Genomic DNA, 24,127 nt, shown 5'->3' with positions numbered 1-24,127 from the left:
TTTCACCGAGTTTTTACTACTGTGGCTTCCAAAATTAAAGCTGGCTGTCGGATTAAAGAGTGTAATCCTAGCAAAACTAATTTTTTGAGAGATCCGTGGCTTTTCGATGTCCCAATTGCCTTTAAACCCACTTTTGTGAACATGAACTTGCAGTTGGATAATGTTGTTGTGATGGATTGTATTCAAAATTCTTCGATTAATCCGGACATTTGTAGACTTGTTTTTGGAGAAAATGTGGACTAGTCTCTGTTGGAGCCTTCGACCATCAATAGCGGGAGCAATAATTACTGGGTTTGGGAGCCTTCAACTTCAGCTTCTTCCATTGCCAGTGCAGTCTATTTGTGGCTAAATAGTGTCCAACATGGTGAGGTGGACTGCTGGGGGGGTTGGCATTATCTTTGGAAGCTGAGGGTCATCCCCAGAGTGAAAGTGTTTGTTTGGAGGATGTTACATGGAAGGACTCCTACATTTGCGTTCCTTCACAAACTCAACATTGGACCAGAGAGGGAGTGTGTATTTTGTGAGTTAGAGCCAGAAACTGATGAGCATGTCCTTTGGAATTGCTGTAAGAGTGAAAGGAGCTGGACCGTGGTGGAAAGGTTTGCTGGAATGGATTTAGATAGGATTGGCAATCTTACAAGTGGCGAGTGGATCACTAAGAGGTGGAAAGTGAAGTGTGGAGATGCTTGTTTTAAAGCTGTGATGGCCTCCTGTGCATGGATGATTTGGAAAGCCCGATGCGATTGGATTTTCAAACGAGCTGCCCCTGATTTCCTTCAGATTGGTTACAGGGCCGTTGACTTGGTGGTGAGCTTGGAGAAGGAATTGACGTTGCGTGCAGGGAAGCTTTGTCATTTTCCTTTTAATTCTTCCCTTTCATTGTTTACTGATGCGGCGTGGATTGAACAGACCCAATGTTGTGGCATGGGGTTTGTTCTAGTTAACAGGCATAAAACTATTCTCTTGGCAGGTGCGACCTTTGGTGGGGCGGGGTCTTGTGTCCGAGGGAAGCTACTAGCACTAAGTGGGGCGCTGAAGACCTGTTTGGAGAGGAATGCTCAACCCCAGAATATCTACACTGATTGTGCTGTCTTAGTGGATTGGATTCAGAATGAAGCGCCGGTGGTGGCCTGGGGAGCCAGGGAGCAGCTTGGGGAGATCCGACAATTACTTGGCCGCTGTGTTGATGGCAGTTTGCATTGCATTCCACGGGAGCTGAATGTTGTTGCGGACAGGATTGCAACGTTTGCTTTAAGGAACCGGGAGAGCGCATTATTCCAGAGAGGTGCTGACGTGCCAATCTGGCTACTTGAGGCTGCTATTGGGAGTGATTTCAAGTGCTAGAGTTGTTTGTTATTTGTTTTTTTAGTTTCTTTTAGCTCTGTTTATCCGACAGAGCTCTCCTCTAGCAAAAACATCAGAGGGATTGCAGAAGAATAGGTGAAGAACATAGCTCCTTCAACATCACAGAACATCAACCACTCAAAGAAGAATTTTTCCACCACTCAACTGAGCACTTAAACTCTCTCATTTTCATTCAGATTTCTTTCAGTTTATTACTTACATCTAAACACCATTAACACAAACATTCATTCCAACATACACAAAACACCGAGATATAAGATATTCAACCAATTTCCACTTCAATACTTCGATCATTCTAACAGCTCCAGCTCACATTTCCTGCTCTCCAGACATTGTAAGATAATTTCCACAAATCATTTACTGATGCAACAACTTAGACAAGATTAGCCTAGATCAAATCATCAAAAAATAATAAAAACTTCCTTACGTTCATTTCCATCTCATAGGCCTCTGTAGAATGATGATCAGTCATGCTGTTAGATAAAAGAACACAAGCAATGCACATTGAGAGTAGATAGTATCATGAGTTTCAGATCATAAACATGCATCTTTCCAAGTTTGAAGTAACAAATTGGTCTAACAAAATCTAGAAAACAAAACCCAACTTAACTGTTGTTCTTGTCGCGTGCTCTACCACTACAAGAAAAATCTCAAATCGGTACAAAAAAATTGGCACGGAAATGAATTTAAAAACGGTGCCAAAATAAGTTTGGCACCGTATTTGGCACCAAAAAATAACCGTCCCTATAGCCATCGTGACAAATATATTTTGGCACCTTTTTTAATACTGTGCCAAACTTTGTCATTGTTTTTGGCACGGTTTTTTTTACTATTGTGCCTAACATTACTCTTGATTTTTTGGCACAGACTTTAGTTCCATATTTGTCACAATTTTGGCACAATTTTATCAGGATCAATATTTGGCACAGTTTTTAGCACGATTTTATTGGTTTGGTATTTGGCACAATTTTACATGCTATAGTTTTTTCATGGTAATTGGCACAGTTTTTAACGAGATATTTTTGTTATGGCTTTAGGCACGCTTTTGTTTATTTTGTGAAAAAAAATTAATTTATATTAAATTAATTTTATTAAAATATATTTTATATTTTATATTGATTTATTTGCAAAATGAACAAAAATGCTACTAAAATCACAAATTTACTAACAACTTTAAGACAAAACTCAACAAAATAGGTAGAAGTTGAATGAAAAGAATAACAAAAACATCCAATATTTTCTCAATACATGTTCATGTCTGATCCCAGCTACAATGTTTCTCAACCCATAACTCATAATCTATTAACCAAGTCATAAGAGAATTCAAAACTTTGATTATCACCAGAACATCATCACCTGCAATGATATGGTGTCATCATTCCCAGACCAATATTTTCTCAATATTTCTTCAAAAACTTTGGCACTGTATTTGGCATCGTATTAATATATAAATATATTTGTATTTTTGGCATGGTATTTGGCACGATATTAACATATTATTATATTTATATTTTTTTAATCTTTATGATTTGACATTTGATATTAATAATTTTTTTATATTTATATTTTTGCATAGTATTTGATACTGATGTTAATATATTATTATATTTATATTTTTTAGCACTATATTTGCACGATATTAAGTATATTATTATATTTTATATTGTTGGCACGATATTCGGCACGGTCTTAATATATTATTATATTTTATATTGTTGCACGAGTATTTTGCCACGTGATAATATAATATTATATTTATGTTTTAGTATAGTATTTTGACACGGTATCAATATACTTATTATATTTGTATTTTTAGCACGCACATTTTAGACGAGATTAATATATTATTATATTTGAGTTTTTGGCACGATATTTGGCACGATAATAATATAATTATGTTTTTTAAAAAATATGTTTAGACTCGCATTTGACATCAGTCATGTAAAAATTATTAAATTTATATATTTGTACACTGTATTTTAGCATGTAATTAAAAAAATATTTTTAAAAATTCATATATTTGACACTGAGTCTTAGTTCCATATCAAATGTTGTAACAAATTTGTCACGATTTTTTTTCCGTGCTAATTTTACGAATTGGAATTTTTCTTGTAGTGTACACTAGTTATATATTATTCATAAATTATTTCGAAATATGACAACAACTGATCATTCAATCTACTTACCATTTATTATTGTTCTAAGATGATGATTATGAAGAAGAAGAAGAAGGCCATGCTTCATCCCCATTTAAAGAAGCAGGCCATGGAGACATCAGATAAGGAGTCACCTGATCACCACGCGACTGAAGAGTACAAATCAGATTCCACTTGTTCTCATTGACTCCAAACCTGTATACTCCCTTTACAGTCTGCACAAACACAGCCCTCATTTCATGACAAGCATACAAAATCTTTTCTAGAGGGTAGCCTACACCACGCAACTTCACCCTCTCCTTCACAATCCATGTTTTCAGATCACTGAGCTCCCATATCACCACCTCTTCCACTGTCCGGCTGCTCCCACAGTAGGCAAGTATTCCATTGGCACTACAATGCATACACTTTGCGTCCAACCATTCACTTTCTGCCGGTTCACTGATCAACCCCACTGCCTCACTCTCACTGTTATAATTTAACACCACTCCATTTTGTGTCATCCAGTACAAATTTCCTCCTATTGAAACTCCAGCCAACTGTTCCTGATCGAACCACACACAGTTCTGATACTCACTCGTGAATCTCTTACAATTCCACTGATTTTTCTTGCTGCAGTATACTCGGATTTTTAATGTCATTTGCAAGTCGGTTGTCTCGTAAGCAAATACGGCTTTAACATGATTATCATTTTCATGTATCAGCCCAAATGCATGGTAATGTTCTGCATTTCCTTTCAGTTTTGATATCATAAATCTTCTTCTGGTGACTGGGTTGTATACCATTTTCCGTCCATCGGCTGTGCACAAGAGCAAGAATCCATTGGAAGAAGGTACGCAAGATACGGCGAGGTCAAGAAAATTGAGAGGGAGATGGTTCAATGATGGTGACTTGTTGCCAACAGGATTAAAGATTAAGTTATACTTGTAATTTACGTGGAAAAAACCTGCAAGATTTGGAACTGGAAGATTATTGGAAGATTTATAAGCATTGGCAAACCAGGGATCACTTATGATTTTGAGCCATGTTCTGCAAACACACTTGAACTTGAAGATGGATTTTGTTGGCAGCCTCAGAAGGATTTCTGTTACTAAGTCTTCATTAATGGCAGTTTTCATCTTATCTGGTTTATTGGATATTAAAGTATACTTCTTCTTCTTCTTCTTCTTCTTCTTCTTCTTCTCCTCCTTCTTCTTCTTCTTCTTCTCCTTCTTCTTCTTCTTCTTCTTCTTCTTCTTCTCTGTGACATCATTAAAATTGTTGTTCTCAGATGTTGTTGTTGTTGTTGTTGATGATGATGATGACGACGACAATGAATAACATGCTTCATCCCCATTCAAAGCAGCAGGCCATTGAGACATCATATAAGGAGTCACATGATCACCACTAAAAAGATCATAAATCAGTTCCCACCTGTCCTCACTAACCACATACCTGCGCATCCCCTGAAGCGACTGAACAAACACAGCCTGCGTTTCATGACAAACATACAAAATCTTTTCTAGAGGCAATGGCAACTTCACGCTCTCCTTCGAAATCCATGTTTTCCGATGACTGATTTCCCATATTATTACCTCTCTCCTTATCACATTGCCTCCCGCGCAATACACAAGTATTCCACTGGTACTGCAATACAAAGACTTTGGTTCAAACCATGGGCCTGCTGATGCTGATGCTGATGCTGATGCTGCTGCTGCCGGTGCTCTGATCAACTGGACCGTCTCGCTCTCACTGTCATAATTAAGCAATGCTCTATCCAGTGTCACCCAGTACAAATTGCCTCCGATCGAAACGACAACCATCTGTTCCCGATTGAAACACATGTATCTCGGAAACTTGTTTACCAATCTCTCACAATTCCACTCATTCTTCTTGCTATAATATACCCTGAACTCGATGTCCTTCGTCCTACATTGCCACTTGAACTTGAAGATGGATTCTATTGGCAGAAGGATTTCTGTTACTATGTCTTCATTAATGACACTATTCATCTCTTGTGGTTCATTGCATAGTAATGTATGCTTCTTCATCTTAACTTGAGCAACTATGGATGGGAGGGAGTTATGTAGGGTTTCAGGAACCATTGTGCAGTGTATATATATATATATATAGATGTGCGTGTTTTATTGGACATATTGCCATATTAGAGTTAGATTTTTATTCAAATTTGGAAGATTTGGTATTTATCTTAATACGTCTTTTTTTCTCTATAAAAGAATAATATAATGCAATTTTGTTTAGAAGTCTAATTAAAGTGCGAATCCATCTAGTACATATATATATATCATTAATTATATATGTTATATATACATATATACCATAAAATCAACCATAGTTATCTTCTCCACCTCCAAAGTAGTATTTGCAAGAGAAAAAAAAATCTAGCTAATTACTCTATATCCCGTCAGCTGATTAACATTATTTAACATGGATAATTGTATTTTATCATTAATAATTGAATAACATAGTTATAAATTTTTTTAGAGATAAAGTTCAATAATACCCTTACTATGTAAGTTGGAATTACATAACTTGGAGGATAAATTGTTGAAGTGACGGGTTTCCAAGTTTAAGATCCTTTTTGTAGAGGTTTGATCAAATTTATATCACGGGCTATTTTGGACATGAAGTTATACATAAAGAATGGTTGCATATCATGGTGGAGGCTATCTTTAGGAAGAGCTTGAGTTGGCAGGTGGTAACCTGATTTGGAGTAATGAAATTTTGGATGTAGATATGTTTAGTAAATAGATTTGAAGCAGCGAAGATTTGAATTGAAGGTTATTTTTGGAGAAGCTTAAAATTGGCAGGCGGATCTCAGGATCAGAATTTGAATAGAAGGCAGGAGATTCTTTAAAACCAAGTACAGAAGATTAAGGCAAACTACAGGTTATATGAGAGTAATTGATTGAAGCTATACTTGACATGTGTTCAAATTGAGGATTTTATTAAAGATTGAATGGAGACTAATATAGGAAATTGAAGTTTTATTGGCATTGATTGAAGACTTGCTATGCTAGGCGTGATTCTTTTTCCCATATTTTATTTTATGTAATACCAAATAAATATTGTTAATTTTTTTCTCACAAATATTTTTAAAAAATTTCAAGAAAGATTTTCATTTTCGAAACACTATATGTTTTTGATAAAAGATTTTATAATTTAATATAAAGTCAATTTAATGCCCCTAACAAAATTAATGGCATTAAATCTTCTATATTAAAAATACCATATTTAATACTTAATGCGACCTTTTTTGCTTATTCATTTTAAAGTTGGTTAAAATTTATTGGTTTTTTAAAATTTATATAAATTATATTGATTTTTTCAAAATTACCCAAATTTAAAACTTTCTTTAAAAATATGTAGTTGAAATAAATTATTGGAAGTTGTGAAAATATATTAAATATAAAAGATAAATTTAGAAAAATAATATTTAATCTTTCACAAAGTTTTCTAAATAAACAAGTAAAAAAAAAATTAAAGGGAATATAAACTACTCATTATAAGGTCTTTCTTTTAAATACCATACTTTAAAAAAGAGAAATTTATTTTTTTAAAAACTCATTATAAAGTCTAATTAAATATTTAATATAAAATTGATTTAATCACTACCATATAAAAATGATTTTTAATTTCAAAAATTCATATATTAAATATAAAAAGATAAATTTAGAAAAAAATAATATTTAATCTTTCACAAAGTTTTCTAAATGAACAAGTAAATTTAAAGGGAATATAAACTACTCATTATAAGGTCTTTAAATACCATACTTTAAAAAGAGAAATTTATTTTTAAAACTCATTATAAAGTCTAATTAAATATTTAATATAAAATTGATTTAATCACTACCATATAAAAATGATTTTTTTTAATTTCAAAATTCAGATAAAGATGTACTCCTTCGGTAGTTTTTTACTTGTCACATTTTGTAGTTTTTTTAATTTCTTTTGTTACTTGTCCATTTACTAATTTTGTGCAACATTAATAAATATTATTTTTTTCAAATTTATTCTTTATATATAATGTATTTCTTCAACTTCCAATAAATTATATTCACTATATATTTTTCAAAACATATTTTAAATAAGGGCAATATTGAAAAGTTAATATAATTTTTATAAGTTTTAGATTACTAATTAATTTTTTCAATAATTTTTTTTAATAAGTGTGAATTAAATAAAATTGACAAGTTAAAAAAATAGAGAGAGTATATCTTTTTGAAAAGGTGGATAAACCACATATATTAATAGAGAAACAAAATACAAAAAAGGGCAACGACCCTAACCACAATAAAAAAGGGGTAACAAGATACCACAAGCAGTGGGACAAAACTCAAAACTCAACCCCCCAAAACACCCAAACACCCAACCACACCGTCCTCCACCCACAAGCGACTAGAGCATGCCCTGCTCAGAAACCACTCCTGAAGATGTATCGCCACCAGCACCCCCATCACGGGCACTAAGGACCTCCAAGCTCTGTCGAAACTCGACCAAAGTTTCCTCCATCTTCTCACGTGCACTCTCCGGAACTGAGGAAAACCAGGATATTAACAAACGAACAATTCTCAAGATGAGATCATGAGTAGAAATACTTTGGCATTAAATATGCAATCATTTCTCGCTAGCCAGATATTCCACACAATAGCTTTTACGACTAAGTCCCCCACAACTCTACAGGTCATACTCACAGCCGATCTCCAAACCTCCCAAACCTCCTGTAAGGACCTAGGGGGCTCCGGAAGATGCAGACGGCGCACAAAGTATGTCCACACCTGCATAGTAAATGAATACTGCAAGAAGAGATGGTCCGCCGACTCTATATCATTGTAGCACATGACACAAGTAGCAGTAGGGAGCCGATTACAACATCTGTTGGCCAAAACCTCCAAAGTAAGGATCCTCCTTTTCCACGCCAGCCAGTTAAAAATAGTGACTTTCGTCGGACATGGCTTCTGCCAGAAGAATCTCACCACAGGACATCTCATCCCACCATCGTTCAGGAAGTTGTAGAAAGATTTAACATTGTAAGAGCCGTTCCCCGTGAGCTTCCATCTCTTATTATCAATCATGGAATCATCTCTAACCTTGAGCTTGTCACTCACGTTTAAGCAATCCCTATCCGCCATGAAAGGAGCCTGCTCCAAAAGAAATTTCAAATCACATACAGTACCATTTGGATCAGTCGTCCTCCTGAATTCCTCCGGCCAAATGTTCATCGGCGCACGCCCAACAAACCAAGGATCCTTCCAGAATAAAGTCCGAGTTCCAGAATAAACCTCATGTCTAACGCACTCTCTAAGGGCCGGTAGGCAGCTTAACACCCCTTTCCAAAAAAAGGAGATCCTACCCGATTGTCTAGGAAACAGATTCCACCGGGTACTACCATAATTAAAATGAATGATGTCGGTGCCACACCAAGTAGAGTCCGTCATATATTTCCACCACCACTTGCCTAAGAGCGCCTGATTGAAGGCCGCAATATCCAGGATGCCCCACCCACCTTGATCTCTCGAGCGACACAGGTTGTGCCAACCAACCAGGCGCCAACTTGGATGCTCGATGTCAGGGCCAGAACAAAGGAAATCCCTTCTGATTCTGTCAATCTCCTTGATGGCCTAGCAAGGTAATCTAAAGAGTGGCATCCAATATGTAGGGATCGCAGATATAACCGAATTGACCATTGTTAGACGCCCCCTAAGGATAAATGTCTCATCTTCCAAGTGGAGAGCCTCCTCCGGATTTTTGATACGAGTCCCTCCCAATCCTGTTTCCTAGGTCTTCTACCAGAGATAGGCAATCCTAGATACGTCACTGGGAGGACCCCTCTTGCACAGCTCAGAGTCCCCGCTGCCTCCAAATCTGGAAGCACACCAAGGTCTACCGAATATAAGCAGGTTTTAGCAAAATTAACTGCTAAGCCAGACAACCCATAAAAAATGTACAGCAAAAGCTTAACTATCCTCAGATCCTCTAGGCCTCCCGTGGTCATCACCAAAAGATCATCGGCATATAGTGCAGGTTACATTTGCTCCCCCTCTCCCCCAAAGGTACCCCCACCAAAACCCTAGATCGCAAAGCATGCGAGAACATCGTACTTAATACATCTACAACAAGTACGAAAAGCAGGGGGGACAGCGGGTCTCCTTGGCGAAGTCCGGTGCGATAGCGGACATACCCATTGGGTGAGCCATTCACCAAGATAGATGCCTTCAAGGAGCACAGAATGCATTTGATCCACCCAATCTAGCGGTCCCCAAATCCCCTGGCTTTCAGTACATCAAGGAGGAAATCCCAGTCTACGCGATCGAATGCTTTAGAGAAGTCAACTTTTAAGATGTGCCCTGGTAGTCTCCGTTTGTGCATACTAAAAATAAGTTCCTCCGCAGTAGCAATATTGTCCATAATGCAACGCCCCTTCAGAAACACCGATTGCTCAGCATCCACCAGGGAACCAATCACTCTACACAGCCGCGATGCTAACATCTTGGAAATAATTTTCAGGGATGAATTAATCAAGCTAATAGGTCTGTAATCCCCCGGGTGCTCAGGCGTGTCCACTTTGGGAATAAGTACGATGTTGGCCCAATTAATTATCTCTAAGTCGGCCCTATTCCAATAGAAGTCTTCACAGAGTTGGAAGAGATCAGATTTAATCGTGTCCCAGAACTGTCTAAAGAAAATCAAGGGGAAACCATCAGGACCCGACACTTTATCTCTACCCAGTTCAAAAACAGCCTTGCGGACTTCCTCCAAAGTAAAAGGCCTATCCAGAGTTGACAAATCAACAGGGGTCTTGAGGTGAAAGAGCTTCTGAAAATCAATCTTGAATCTGCTGGGCCGCCGGAATTCGAACTGTTGCGTAAAGTGTTCGGTGAACAGCCTTCCAATATCACACTCATCCACAAGCGTGGAGCCTCCACTAATAACACAGGGGATGAAATTGCGATTCTTACGTCCGTTGGCCACCGCATGGAAAAATTTCGTATTTTCATCCCCCTTCTTCAACCATTGCAATCTTGATCTCTGTTTCCAATAGATTTCTTCTTGTTTCTGAACATCTAGCAATTTGCCAACAAGCACCTTCTCCTCCCTGGTTTCAATGTCAGTGAGCATCCTCGATTCCTTGGCAATATCCAACACTTCAATCTCATGTAGTAAGGCTAGCTTTTTAAGTTTGATCGACCCAAAACTAAACTTAGCCCAATGCCGCAGGTGTCCCCTAACCCCTGCCAATTTTTTAGAAAAGATAAAGGCCCCACACCCAACGGGTGAAATCACTGTCCACCAGTGTTGCACTAACTCATGGAACCCCTCAGCTGTGGACCAGACCAACTCATAACGAAACGGTCTAGGCTTGGAAAAATGACTACCGACTTCGAGCCGAATTGGAACATGATCAGATCCGAGTCTAGGTAGGCTAACCTGAACTACTCTAGGAAAATGAGCTAACCACCCCTCGTTAACCAGAAAACGATCAAGCTTAACCCAGATAGGGTCAACCTGCCCATTAGTCCAAGAGAATTTCCTACCCACCGACGGTGGTTCATGAAGACATAGATCTCTCTTAACAGCATTTGCGCAACGGATGTCTTCCAGCTTAGGGTTGCCAGATGACTTGTCATTAAGGTCAAAGATCGCATTAAAATCACCACAGACGACCCAAGGTCCCCCTAGAACCCCCTTGTTACTAATCAGCTCCGCCCAAAAAGCATGCTTGCGACCCCTATCATTGGGTCCATACACCACCGTGCAACGCCAACTAAAGTTATCACGCTTAGAAATAAAGTCCACCGAAAGACAGAATAGGCCTACAAAAGCAGTCGTTCCCATAAACAAAAAGCTATTCCATCCAATCGCAATTCCACCTGCCGAACCCTTTGCCGCCACAAATACAAATTGATCCAAACACGGTCCCCAATATCCGGCCAGGTTGATGGAGAAATATCTTCGAGTTTCGTTTCTTGGATACATCACACATCCGCGTAATTAAGATTAAGGAAGTCTCTAACTAAAAATCTCTTAGCCGGTCTACTGAGTCCCCGAACATTCCAATTTATAATATTCATTAAACACAATTAAAAACCGCGGGCCTCAGAAGAGGTCCCCGCCTGATCAGACAGAATCTGAGAACGTGTCAATTCTAAAGAACGAATATGATTGATGAACGTGTCAGCTGGGAGTATATCTGTATATGTATAGATGTATAGATATTTTTTTTATAATTTCAATTCTTAAAAAATTATATTAATATTTAGCCCAACCCTACCATCTCTCCCTCACTCTACTCACTACTAAAACCACTAACCAAAGTTCCCGCGCCGCTCTTAGTTCTCCTCCTCTCTTGACGAGAAGAGTTGAATCTCTCTCGGTCGCCGCTGATTTCCTCCTCTCCACCATAGCGCAAGTACCCATGGCCAACATCGAGGATACCGCTCTCCGCCTCAGAATCGACATCTCTTCCGTAGATCTCGACTCCATCCTTCTTCCTCATGGAGAGGATTTCAACATCAAGAGGTATTTCCTAGCACATATTCAACCTCTAATATTCACCAAATCCTTAACCCTTATTCGTTTCCTAAGCGACGATAAGGATTTGTACCATGATGATGGCTTCAACTTGGAGACGGGATTTGGGAACGTCATTGTGGTCGATACCTTGCTGGAGAACGTTTGACAAGCTAGACAACGTCGTTTAGAAGATCTTCAGCTCGATTGGGGTTATTAAAGATGGTGGGCTATGGATGCCGGTGAATCTAAAAATCCAAAAAAACCAGGGGTATTGCTTCATTGAGTATAACACCTCTCAGGCAATCAATCTTGAAAATCCTTAGAATGTTTGGTGATCTTTGGTAGAAGCTGAGTTCAGTCTAACATTGCTTATTGTTGTATTTGTCTTTGATTTATATGTTTTGTTAGGAAGAAGTTAACTTCAGAACCTAAGTAGGGCAATAGAAAACCAGCTTTGGGATATGATTGGGAGCAGTTGAACCGGGGCGAACCAAAACTAAAATTAAGGGGGTGCTGAATTTAAATTTATTTTTTTTAATTTTAAATAATTCTATTAATTCAAACTTGAGATTATAATAATTAATATTTTAAAAATATAAAATATATATCCATCTAAAAAATTTGGTTTATGTGTAAAATTGCTATCATATCTATATAATTAGGGATTAACTCAACTAGTTAAGCACTAAATTAACAAATGATGTAATTAAAAAACAATTTTAAACAAATTCATATATAAGTCAATTATTAAATACAACAATTATTCAACAAATAATCTAATGAATAATTAAAATTTTCATAATAATTAATCACAAATATATAACATTTTTTCACAATAATTTCATAATGAAACAAATATTTAACAAATATCTAACAATCATTCAACAAATATAAATATTTTTACACAACAAATAATCACACATAAATTAAAAAAATTAAATAAGATATCAAACAAAAGGAAAAAAAAAATTCCTATAATGAAAATAAAACATAATCTTGGAGATAATTGATCAAAGAGAAAAAACTCACCAATCCATGAGATTTGCAATTTTTTTTGTTTTAGAGATTTTGCTATATAGTAATTGCATTTTTTAGAATTTTATTTTTATTTTTATATTAATATCCTAAATATTGATAATTATGTATTGATAAGTTCAATAAAAAAATCTATATATATAAAATTTAAAAATAAAAATATTTGATGATTTATATTTGGCTAGCTATATTATTTATTATCACTCAACATCAAATTTATTTAATATAGTAATTTTATTATTTTTATTTAATTTATTTTAAATAATATGAGGTAGAATTTTTTAAAATAAAGAGTAGCATCTTCCATATGAATTTATAATGATTAATATTTTAATTATATATATATATATATAATATAATTATGAATATATATGTATATATATAATGGGGTAAGGGGGTGCTTGAGCACTCCCTTGCCCCCCCCTTAAATAGACCCCTAAGTATGAACACCTAGGATTTCAGCTCACTAATAGTGAAGGCCATGAGAGAGCTATACGAGGAAGAGACCAATATTCGCATAATGTAGTGGGACATTGGAAGGTGGATGCGTCGGGACGAACTTTTTGAAGAGACTGCTACCACATAGGACTATTCATTAATAATACTCCACCGTCTTGGTCCTGTGGATCCCTTCCGAGATAATACTAACCTAGCTATTTTTTCATCAAGAATCGTACAAGGACATGAATATTGCATACATATGGAAGAGCGGGAAAAACAGAGGGTTGTAAGGCTAGCTAGGAGGATTATGGTGGAGGACCCCATCACTCCTCCTACTCCTAGCATTATGGTTCATGATGAGAGTTCGAACCAGGAGAGTTATGGAAGCTGTTAGGGATTTGAGGCATCTTTAGCCCTATCTCAATCTAACACTAGGCATCTTTATTATCTATAATAAAGGCTACTATCAGGGAGAACATGATATCAGTCTATGATACAAAGACTTTCTCTCTTATAGATAAGAAGTCTCTTACAGTGGAAAGTGTGGTGAACTTTAGCTGGTCACCCACTGATTCTATAATCTCCCTCTTTGTTCTAGAGCTTAGGAGTGGAAATTAACCTGATAGGGTACGTAGTTTCTTACATTGTTGTATACTGTTTTGTTCTCTAAAGTGAATTATTCATAAGATTGATAACTATTATTCTTTTTAATGGTTTTTAACATATACACTTTGTTCAATTTTCAGATAAAGAAACCCTAAGAGAGTGGAGCTTTTTTAGTGTCAGTGACTGCCAAATGTCTTGGCAGAGCAATGGTCTGTATTTGGCTGTGAAGGTTGATCATTACACAAAAAGAAAGAAAAGCACATATACACATTTTCAGCTATTCAAAATCAAGAAAAGAGGCATCCCAATCGAGGTTCTTAGCTTCAAGAACAAAAGCCACACAATTGCAGACTTTTCTTGGGAGCCGAAAGGCCATAGGTTTGTAGTTCTATGGGGAGACACCCTTCTTCCAAACATCATCATTTACTCAATGCAAAGTGCTAACAAAACAACATGTGCTAGTAAGCTTGCAACTTTGGAACCCAGGCAGGCCATTGAAATCTATTGGCCCCAGAATGGACGATGCATGTTGTTAGCCGCCCTTGATAGTTTCAATGGCCAGCTGGAGTTCTATGACAATGATGAGTTTGGAACCATGCATATTGCTGAACATTTGGTGATCAATTGCATTCAATGGGATCCTAGTGGAAAGTAAGTTTCTTGCTCTTTAAGACTTGTCCATTGATTTAGTTCGATGTGAAGATAGATGTGCCCATTTTTCTTTTACATATTTGTGGTGACTGCTTCCACAACTTTGGCTCATATTTTTAAGTATGTTGAGCCCTAATTGTGTAACGTCCCCTGCGACACAAATCCAATACTTCATAGCAGACTAATAGACTGACCATCTTGCCAGACTGACAATTTTAGGAGAGTAGGGGTATTTATGGGGTAAATTTTTGAGAAGGTCACTGTGTTTTGGCCGATTATCACTTTCGTCACTATGCTTTAATTTGTATCAAAGTGGTCATCGTATATATTTCTTTTCACCGGGAGATCACTCTTGATTTTTCGGCCAATTTTAATTAACGTGGCAACCGGAGATGCCACATCATATTAAAATAAACAGTTTTTAATGCATAGCTATATTGGACATGTCAACTTCAAAATATGTCATGTGAAGTTTCCCTAGTCAGCATCCTTGTCAGCTTCTTCTTGCCTCAGCCATTTAGTCCCCACGCCATCTCGACGGAGCTTGACGACCTGGAGTTTTCGTAGCTCTAAAACCTGTGAAGGCTTTGAAGCATCCTTGTTCAGCTTCGCTTTATTTATTCATCACCTTCTTGTCAATCAATCTTTTGCTCTCTTTTGCTCTTCGCGCGACCAGCTCTCTCTTCTCTTCAATTCGATCTTGATGGAGGTTGTGAAGGATCCGTCGAAGAGTAGGAGAGCTTGTTCTCCACGATTAGATCCATCGATCTCTCGCCATGAATCCTGAATAATAAGTTTGGGGAATTATCAATCCACATCGTGGTTCTTTCTTTTAGTTTTCTCTAATTTTCTATTAAATTGTTTGGTTTGGATGATCAGGAGGTTAGGGATTTTGTTCCAAATCTAATGCTTTGAAATTATGGATTAGATTGTGGTTCTTTTTTTTTTTCTGGATCTAGTGGTGTTTGGTGATCAGATCTAAGGATTCGTTTGATTTTTTATTTTCTTTTGAGGATTTGATCTAGGGTTTTGTTATTTGATGGGGGATAAATTCGAGATAGAATTGATTTAGAAATATATGGGCCTGATAGAGGATTTTTTTGTATGTTTATAGACCTAAAAAATGTTTCCTTTTTTCAAAGCTCGGCAACTCAGAGTTTTCGGATGTCAAGCAAAGACTCAGCTTATCTCCAAAGAAAACCAAAAACAAAATCAAAACAAGAAGATGAGAAAGATGGCGAAAGACGAAGTGGAGGAGACTCTTTCTTTGAGTCCACCTGGTGGTGTAGGCACACTGGCTCCTTTGGCTTTGATGTCGTCGGTGGCGATGAGAAGAGATAGCAAATGGAGATCAAGGATATGGATTTCATTAGGATTATGAGAGAGATGACCGCAAATGAGGCGGAGGAGATAGGGATTCGAGATTGCTCCTCCATAGCAACTAAAGACCGAGGTAAGAAGAAGCTGACTAAGTAAGCTTAACATGACGTGGTTTAGGGTTTATGTGTCAAGCCTAGCTGTGCGTTAATAACTATTTATTATTATGTGACGTGGCATCTACGACTGCCACATTAGCTAAAATTGGCCAAAAATCCAAAAGTGACCTTCCGGTGAGAAGAAATCAATATATAATGACCACTTTGATACAAACTGAAACATAGTGACTAAAGTGATAATCGGCCAAAACATAGTGATCTCAAAAATTTCTCTCTTCCAGTAGTGCCCTAGATTTATTCTATTTATGAGAAGTTCCTTATAAGATGTAATTAATTCTGATATTGAAAGAAAACCCTAGTGCGGCTGTGGTTGTAGGCAATCTTGCTGAATCATGTAAATCTTGTCTTCTTGTGACTATTTTTGCTCTGTGTTTTTTATCTCGATCATCGGTGGGAATCTAATTCCCAACACATATTTGGTATTTCATTAGGGTATTGTTGTACATGATCCCTACAGATCACTTGTACCATGTATAGTTTCAAAAGTTTGAACCTTGGCTTTGTGCAAATTACATATTCTCTTGTGTGTCTGTTTAATAGTTCCTTTGGCGCCCAAAGCCCCATTGTTGCTAACACCTAAGAAAGAGGTAAATATATTAAAGAACTTGGATCAATACATCAAAAGGAGGCTAAAGAGTAGGAGGAAGAAGAGAAAGATGCTGCAGAAGTAGGATGCGTCATGGTGGAGTTGAGGTAGTTCACTGATGAGGAGAGAGAGAGAGTTGAGGCAACGGCTATGGGATGGAGATAAAATAACAAAGACATTTATTATTTTCTTTCATTTTCTTACGAACTGTTTTCCTTAAGTAGGATGGTGTCACCTCTTTTTTCTTTCATCTCTTTCCTCCATTTTCTACAGTGTCAAGATAACTTTAGAATGGTCAACCATATTTTGTGTTCATCATGGTTGATGATTCCAGCTAGTAGTAAGTTTTGGCATTGATTGTGCATAACTTGCACTTCATGTATAGAACTAAATGTGGCCTAGGGAAGAAAAATTGTTGGGAAAGTAATCAGTGAATTGGCATCTTTCTGCGTCTGCCATTTAATCTTGTATAGAGAAATGTTAGGGAAGTCTTGAATACTATATAGAAAAATTCAAAAAGGCTACATTGCCAAATTTAATCCTAATATGTTTGTCATTTAAGTTTTAGTTGGGCCATAGGTTTAATTTGAATTTCATGTTCACTTTTAGCAGGCCTTTTCTAAAGCTGATGTTATGGAAAGATTGATAAATTCGAATGGCATGAGTTTGAATCCATCATTGATGAAGATAATGAATCTTCTGTATCTTCGATAAGGAGCATGATTCCACATCAGACAGATTGCCCAACACATGTCATTGACCTTAATTAATGTATGACGTATCTATTTTATTTTATCTGCAACCTTGCAAAATTTTAGTTGTTGGGTTCATGTATAAGGAAAATCATTATTTTCCATGAATAAACACAATCGTTGAGATAACCAAGCACATCCCTGGAATACTATCATAAAAGAATAGCTTTTATTAATGGTGAACCCATTTGTGATTATTTGGTGCTGAAGTTGGTAGGTCAAGAAGATATTCTGCTACTCTTGATCTTTTCAGTTTTGCTTGAAACTTGGCAGATATTCTTAATTAGTTCTTAAATCACCGACACTGAGCTACCTGGTTCCATTGGATGATATAATTCATTATTCATGACAACAAAAAAATAGTAATAGGTTGGTAGTCTGACAATCACTTTTATTTCCGGAAGTTTGGAAGAACTAAATTTACAGAGCAGGAAAGTCAATGGCCCACCATCTAGAATATGTTACATTTGACACATTCTTGCATCACAAGTCATATTTGTATGAAGTCTTCTTTTCTCTCAATGGTACTCTTGGAAAGATCTAAATTTATACATGTAATCTACTTAATATTCATTTTGTCAAAATTTGAAGGGACATAACTACAACATACCCAAGTTTTGCGTTCAATTCGGAAGTGGAAAACATTGCCACATGAGATGATCCTTTTCAAGTAATCACAGCTTCGATCACATTATCTCAAACAACATCAGGACAAGACTCACCTTTAGCTTTCACTGATACAGCTGAACTCATCGATGTTATTATGATGAACCTCTGTATCAACATGGCCATAGGTGATGGATTGCTTTTCACCAATTGTATTTGTAAATGCATATGTTAATTTCTTCACATTCTGAATGTAATGGGTCTGCAAAGCCTGCCATTGTTGTAAATTATTAAGTCTGAAGACGTAGATTGACATTATATGACAAGCCAAATGGTGACATGGCATGAGGATGATGACGTGGCTAGAAATGACTCATCAAAAAAAATGGTGACTAGGATGATGATGTGGCAAAGGATGAGGTCATGACATGTGATGAAGATCTAGGTGGAGATTTTATGAAGACCAAGGTTGAAGATTTTATTTGATAGATATTCCTCTCAATACAATCATGTGATGATAAACTATTTTTGGTAAGTACATCAAGACTATAGGATCTCTTCAAAAAGGGTAAGTTTTATATTAGATATGATTATCTATCCTTGGTAAGATCCGGGATGATTATTCATATCTTTGATAGAGCTCATTTTTAGAAAGATCTATTTGAAGAGAGAGGAATATTCTATTATTGGCAAGAGTTCAAGATCATGAAGATTATATTAGAAGACACAAGTTAAACTTGGTATGAAGCTATTAGAAGACACAAGATTTAGTTTGGTATGAAGCTATTTGAAAACACAAACTAAATAAGGTAAAGACATGCGAAGGAGATTATCAAGACCATATTTAGCATCACTAATTGAAGAAAGATCCAAGAGCTATCTATGAGTGAAACTATTCATGGAGACTAATCATGTGTGGAGATTGATTGAAGATTGCATAAGATATTATTAGAGATTTGGAGATCCAAGCATGGATGATTGAAGATCATGCTTGAAGATATTGAAGACTAAACTTGGATGAAGATGAGATCAAGTTTAGTAACAATATTTCATGTGCCAAAAGAAGATCATTTGGAAGACCAAACTTGGGCCAAGTTTGGAAAGAAGATCGGGAGATCTTCGGTGGCTATCTTTGGGGAGAGATGGTCGTGTATGCCTTGGTGGGCACGTCTCTCGGGAGAGAGAGACCTTCTGAAGTGATATGAGGAGCTCGGGTCGAGTCAACTGTTACGAGACGGACTAAAGGAACCGAGAGGTTAAAGGTCGCAGATTCGGGTGCATCTGGCTAGAACTCAGTCATGTTCAGTAAGATGGGCCATGTTGCAACTGGGTGTTGCAACATCTAACTTTAGAAGGTGTCCAAGTTAGGAAGCCGTGGAGAATTCTAAAAGAGGTAACTGTATGAGACGTCGGTGAGTGATCAAAGGCCGGTCGGACGGTGGCCGGACAACGCGATAGACTTATGACCGGCCGATTCTTGGATTGAGAAAGACTTTTTTTAATAAGAAAATTTTTCACTCCTAGTAGAATATTTTTTTTATGCCATAACACCTCTATTATAGCATAATTTTTAGTGTAAAATAAGTACCCAAACAACTATTATGCCATAATTTTGTGAAAGTGTTATAATATGCTTTATTGTGTGGATTATAGTGTATTTTTGGGTTATCCAAGCCATAAAATATAATAATATAAAAAAATTACTGTTGGCGACGCGTCTGAGTAAGGTGATCAACTTGTTGGTGGACAAGGAGCAATCGGCTTTCCTTAAGGGGTGGTGCATATTAGATAATATTGCAACGGCTGAGGAACTCTTTTTCAGTATTCACAAGCGGAGATTACCTGGGCATATTCTGAAGGTGGATTTCAACAAGGCCTTCGATCGAGTCGATTGGGACTTTCTCTTAGATTTGCTGGAGGCCAGAGGTTCGGGGAGCGTTGGATATGGTAGATCAAATGTATTCTTAAGTCGTCTAAAGCGTCCATATTAGTTAATGGCTCTCTGAATGGTTACGTGTGTTACAAGTGTGGATTGCGACAAGGTAACCCGCTATCTCCGCTGTTGTTTGTTTTGGTTACAGATGTTCTGAGTTTGATGTTTGCACATACACTTCAGTCGAAGGTCCTGATTGGTGTACCCTTAGGGGAGTTTGGAAATATGTGCAACTTGCACTATGCTGATGATTTGCTTGTGCTGACCACAGGGGGTCTTGAGGATCTGAGAATTGTTAAGCTGATCCTTTACATGTTTGAAGGGATGACTGGGTTGGCTACCAATTTCTCCAAAACTTGCCTTTATTCTTCAACGGTGGGGGAACGTCCTGAATTGGAAGCGGCTGCTATGTTTAGCTGTCCAAGGGGTATGCTCCTTGTCAATTATCTGGGCATTCCAATTTCGGGGAGAATACCACGGAGACAAGATTGGGAGGGCCTCATCTCTAAGGTGAGAAGAAGGTTGGCGTCGTGGAAAATAAGACACTTATCCATTGATGGAAGCCTTACGATGGTTAACTCGGTCCTCACTGCATTACCAACGTACTGGATGTCTATGTTTAAGTTACCTGGCTGGGTCATTAAGGAGATCAATCGGATTAGACATGACTTCTTATGGTCCGGCACGGATATTGATCATCCAAGTTGTAGACTGATTGGTTGGACTAACATTTGTCGTGCTCGGGAACAAGGGGGTTTGGGGTATCTTAGATTTACAGAACTTTAATGAGGCATTAATTGGGAAGTGGTGGTGGAAGTTCATGATGGATTCAGCTTGGTGTGGCGCTGAGGTGATCCAGTTTAATTATGTAATGAGTCGGTGGAATTTATTCCCTATGCAATCAGGAAGGATCTCCTTTTCTGGAAAGGGGTGCTAAGCTGTCTCCCAGTTTTAAGATGTTGTATTGCTCATGATATCCAATCTGGGGAGGAGACCCTATTTTGGACAGATAATTGGGTAAATGGCAGAGCACCTATGTAGCTGTGGCAGGAGGAGTATAGCTCTCCCACTGGTACTATTAGGGATTTGCGTTTTCTTTTGACGCAGGCTCCTTTCTCTGAGGACGCGGGTATGCTGACTGTCAAATATCGGCTTGAGGTTCAGGACCGAGAGATTGATGATACTAAAAGTTGGCGTCTGACGGGGAATGGCTAGACGGGGAATGGCTAGACGGGGAATGGCTACTTCTCAGTTAAATCCTTTTATACCTTCCTGAACGATGGTGGGCTCAAATGTCCAATGGCGAAGATCTTTTGGAGGAGTACATGCCCGAAGAAAATTAACATCTTCAATTGGTTAGCTTGGAAAGATAAGATTCTCACCTTTGAGAATTTAGAAGTTCGAAGATGTAATCAGCACCCAACTGCTACCTGTGTCTTGTGTCATGCGGCGACGGAGACAGTGGACCATCTTTTTTTACATTGCCCTCTGGCGAGACAAGTGTGGGGGTATTTCTGTAGGCTGCTGGATCTTCCGGACCCGCCTAGTTCACTGCGTTTGGTGTGGGCTGCGTGGAGATCTGACGTTAGACCAAACTCTAGGGTTTTTGGAGAGTTAGTGGTGAAGGTGATTGTGTGGAACATTTGGCTTGCGAGAAATGATTGCATGTTTACTGCTACTTATATCTCTGCACATGCTCTTATTTTGAAGATTGATCGAATGTTATTATACTGGGTATCTGCAGCTGCTGAGGGGCCACAAGCAAAGATGGAGGAACATACTTGACTATCGGTGGTTTGGAGTTCCTTGGTACTTGGTGGAGGAGGCAGGGGCGGCGCGGCCCCGAGATGTTGGTCCTGAGCAGCACTCGGGCTAGGGGGTTACTTTTCTTTTGTGATGGAGGCAGCTGCTTTGCCTCATTTTGTTTGACTTTTGTTTAGTTTTTGTTCCACTACTTGTGGGTCCTTTGTTCCCCGTGTTCCATTAGGAACCGAGGTTGTGGTGTTCCTGTTACTTTTTATTTTTAATTGAAGTGGTTTATCCACCTTTTAAAAAAAACTCTAAATTATGTTTATAAAAATGCGCTTATTATCTTTGAATCTTTGACAGGTGGAGTGGTGGTAAGGAAGATAATTATTTTGCTAGGATCAAGAAGAACATGATATCTGTATATGAGACAGAGACTTTCACTCTCGTTGCTAAGAAGATAAGAAGTCTCTCATAGTGGAAAATGCAGTGGGTTTTAGTTGGTCACCTACCGATCCTACACTCTCTCTTTTTGTTCCAGAGCTAAGGGTGGAAATCAGCCTGCTAGGGTAATTAGATCTCTGAATTGCTGGTTGTTCATCTCTTTTTTGATCTCTGAAGTGAATCACAAGGTTTTTAACTTTTTTTTTTTCTTTTTCAATGTTTGTAAAAAGGTAAGCTTGTTTAGATTCCATGCAATGAAGAGATAAGACAGAAGAACCTTTTCAATGTCAGTGACTACAAAATGTATTGGCAGAGCAATGGTGAGTATCTCATTGTCAAAGTTGACCGGTGCATAAAAACAAAGAAAAGCACATATACTGGTTCTGAGCACTTACCCCAATTGAGGTTCTTGAACTCGAGAACAAAAATGACAAGATTGTAGCCTTTACGTGGGAGACCAAAGGCCACAGGTTTGCACTTATCCATGAAGATAGCCCTCGGCCTGATGTAAGCTTTTACTCCATGCAAAGTGCTCACAACACAGACCGTGTCTCCAAGCTTGCAACTCTGAAATCCAGGCAGGCCAATGCATTCTACTGGTTCCCTCGTGGACGCTTTATTTTGTTAGCAGGTCTTCAAGGTTTCAATGGCTAGCTATAGTTCTATGACATTGATGAGTTTGGAACCATGGCCATAGGTGAACATTATATGGCCACTTGATTTGGTTGGCCTCAACTGTTAGAGGAGTAAATTAAGCTAATGTTACAACAATTATAGCCTAAAATTATGTGTAACTGAAAACTATTATTATATGTATTATTGTACATATCAGTTACTGTTATCCATAGCTGTATATATACTTATAAGTTTGTACAATGGAAGATAAGAAATATTTCCTCTATTTCTATCATCAACAACTTTCCTTCTTTTTTATAAATATGTGGCCACAGCTGTAACTTCATGAAATGGAAAATGGGTTCTATATATGTGGCCCTTCATTGGGAAGCTGTTGTACAGGAGGGTCTAAAGATCACTTCTACCAGGTGAATTCTCCAATATGCATAATATAGTTATAAAAATTTGACCAAACAATTTATTTTGGCTTGGTTTAGCTGTGCGTGTGTTACATATTTTCTTATGTATCTGTCCAATAGTTCCTTCAGCCCCCTTCATTGCTTACCGCTGAGAAAGAGAAAGAAATATTCAAGAACTTGAAGAAGTACAGTGAAAAATATGAGTTGGAGGATCATGATGTTTCTCTGCAGCTGAGCGAGAAAGACTGAAAACAGAGGAAGATGCTGCAGGAGGAATGGGATGCCTGGGTGGAGAAGTGGAAGCACGAAGCAGTTCCATGACGAAGAAAGGGAGCTTAGGCAACAGTTGCGGGATGGCGAAGCCAATGACGAGGAAGAAGAATACGAAGCCAAAGAAATTTAAGTCGAGGAAATTCTGGATGTTAAAGAATAAGTGGTTTCCTTCTAGGACCAAATCCAATAGGCTCATCATGTTAACAAAATTAATTCCATTCTTTCTTTTGCTTTACCCAAGGATTTTCTTTTGTAAAGATTTGGTTGTTATTCAAAACAATTTTGCTCTTTGTTTTTGAAATAAATATGGATAAACCACAGATTTATTGAATAGGAAAAAACAGTACAAAGTAGGAAACTCCTCTCATCAGGGGTGAGGAGAAACAGAATACATCAAAAGGAAGTAAAAAGACGAGGAGAAAAATCTAAGTAGGCGGAAGACACCGTCTAGCATTTCAGGCCTTCCTAGAGAGACATCAGGAGCAACTA

General features: G+C 37.7%; 1 pseudogene; it reads left to right on the top strand.

The window, feature by feature from the left end:
* The first annotated feature begins 13,770 nt into the window (after positions 1-13,770).
* Positions 13,771-23,813, top strand: LOC120258137 (annotated as a pseudogene).
* The last annotated feature ends 314 nt before the right edge of the window (positions 23,814-24,127 follow it).

This window comes from Dioscorea cayenensis, chromosome 4 (genome assembly GCF_009730915.1).
Source record: "Dioscorea cayenensis subsp. rotundata cultivar TDr96_F1 chromosome 4, TDr96_F1_v2_PseudoChromosome.rev07_lg8_w22 25.fasta, whole genome shotgun sequence".
Lineage (NCBI taxonomy): Eukaryota > Viridiplantae > Streptophyta > Magnoliopsida > Dioscoreales > Dioscoreaceae > Dioscorea > Dioscorea cayenensis.
This window is presented reverse-complemented; position numbering and strand designations above follow the sequence as displayed.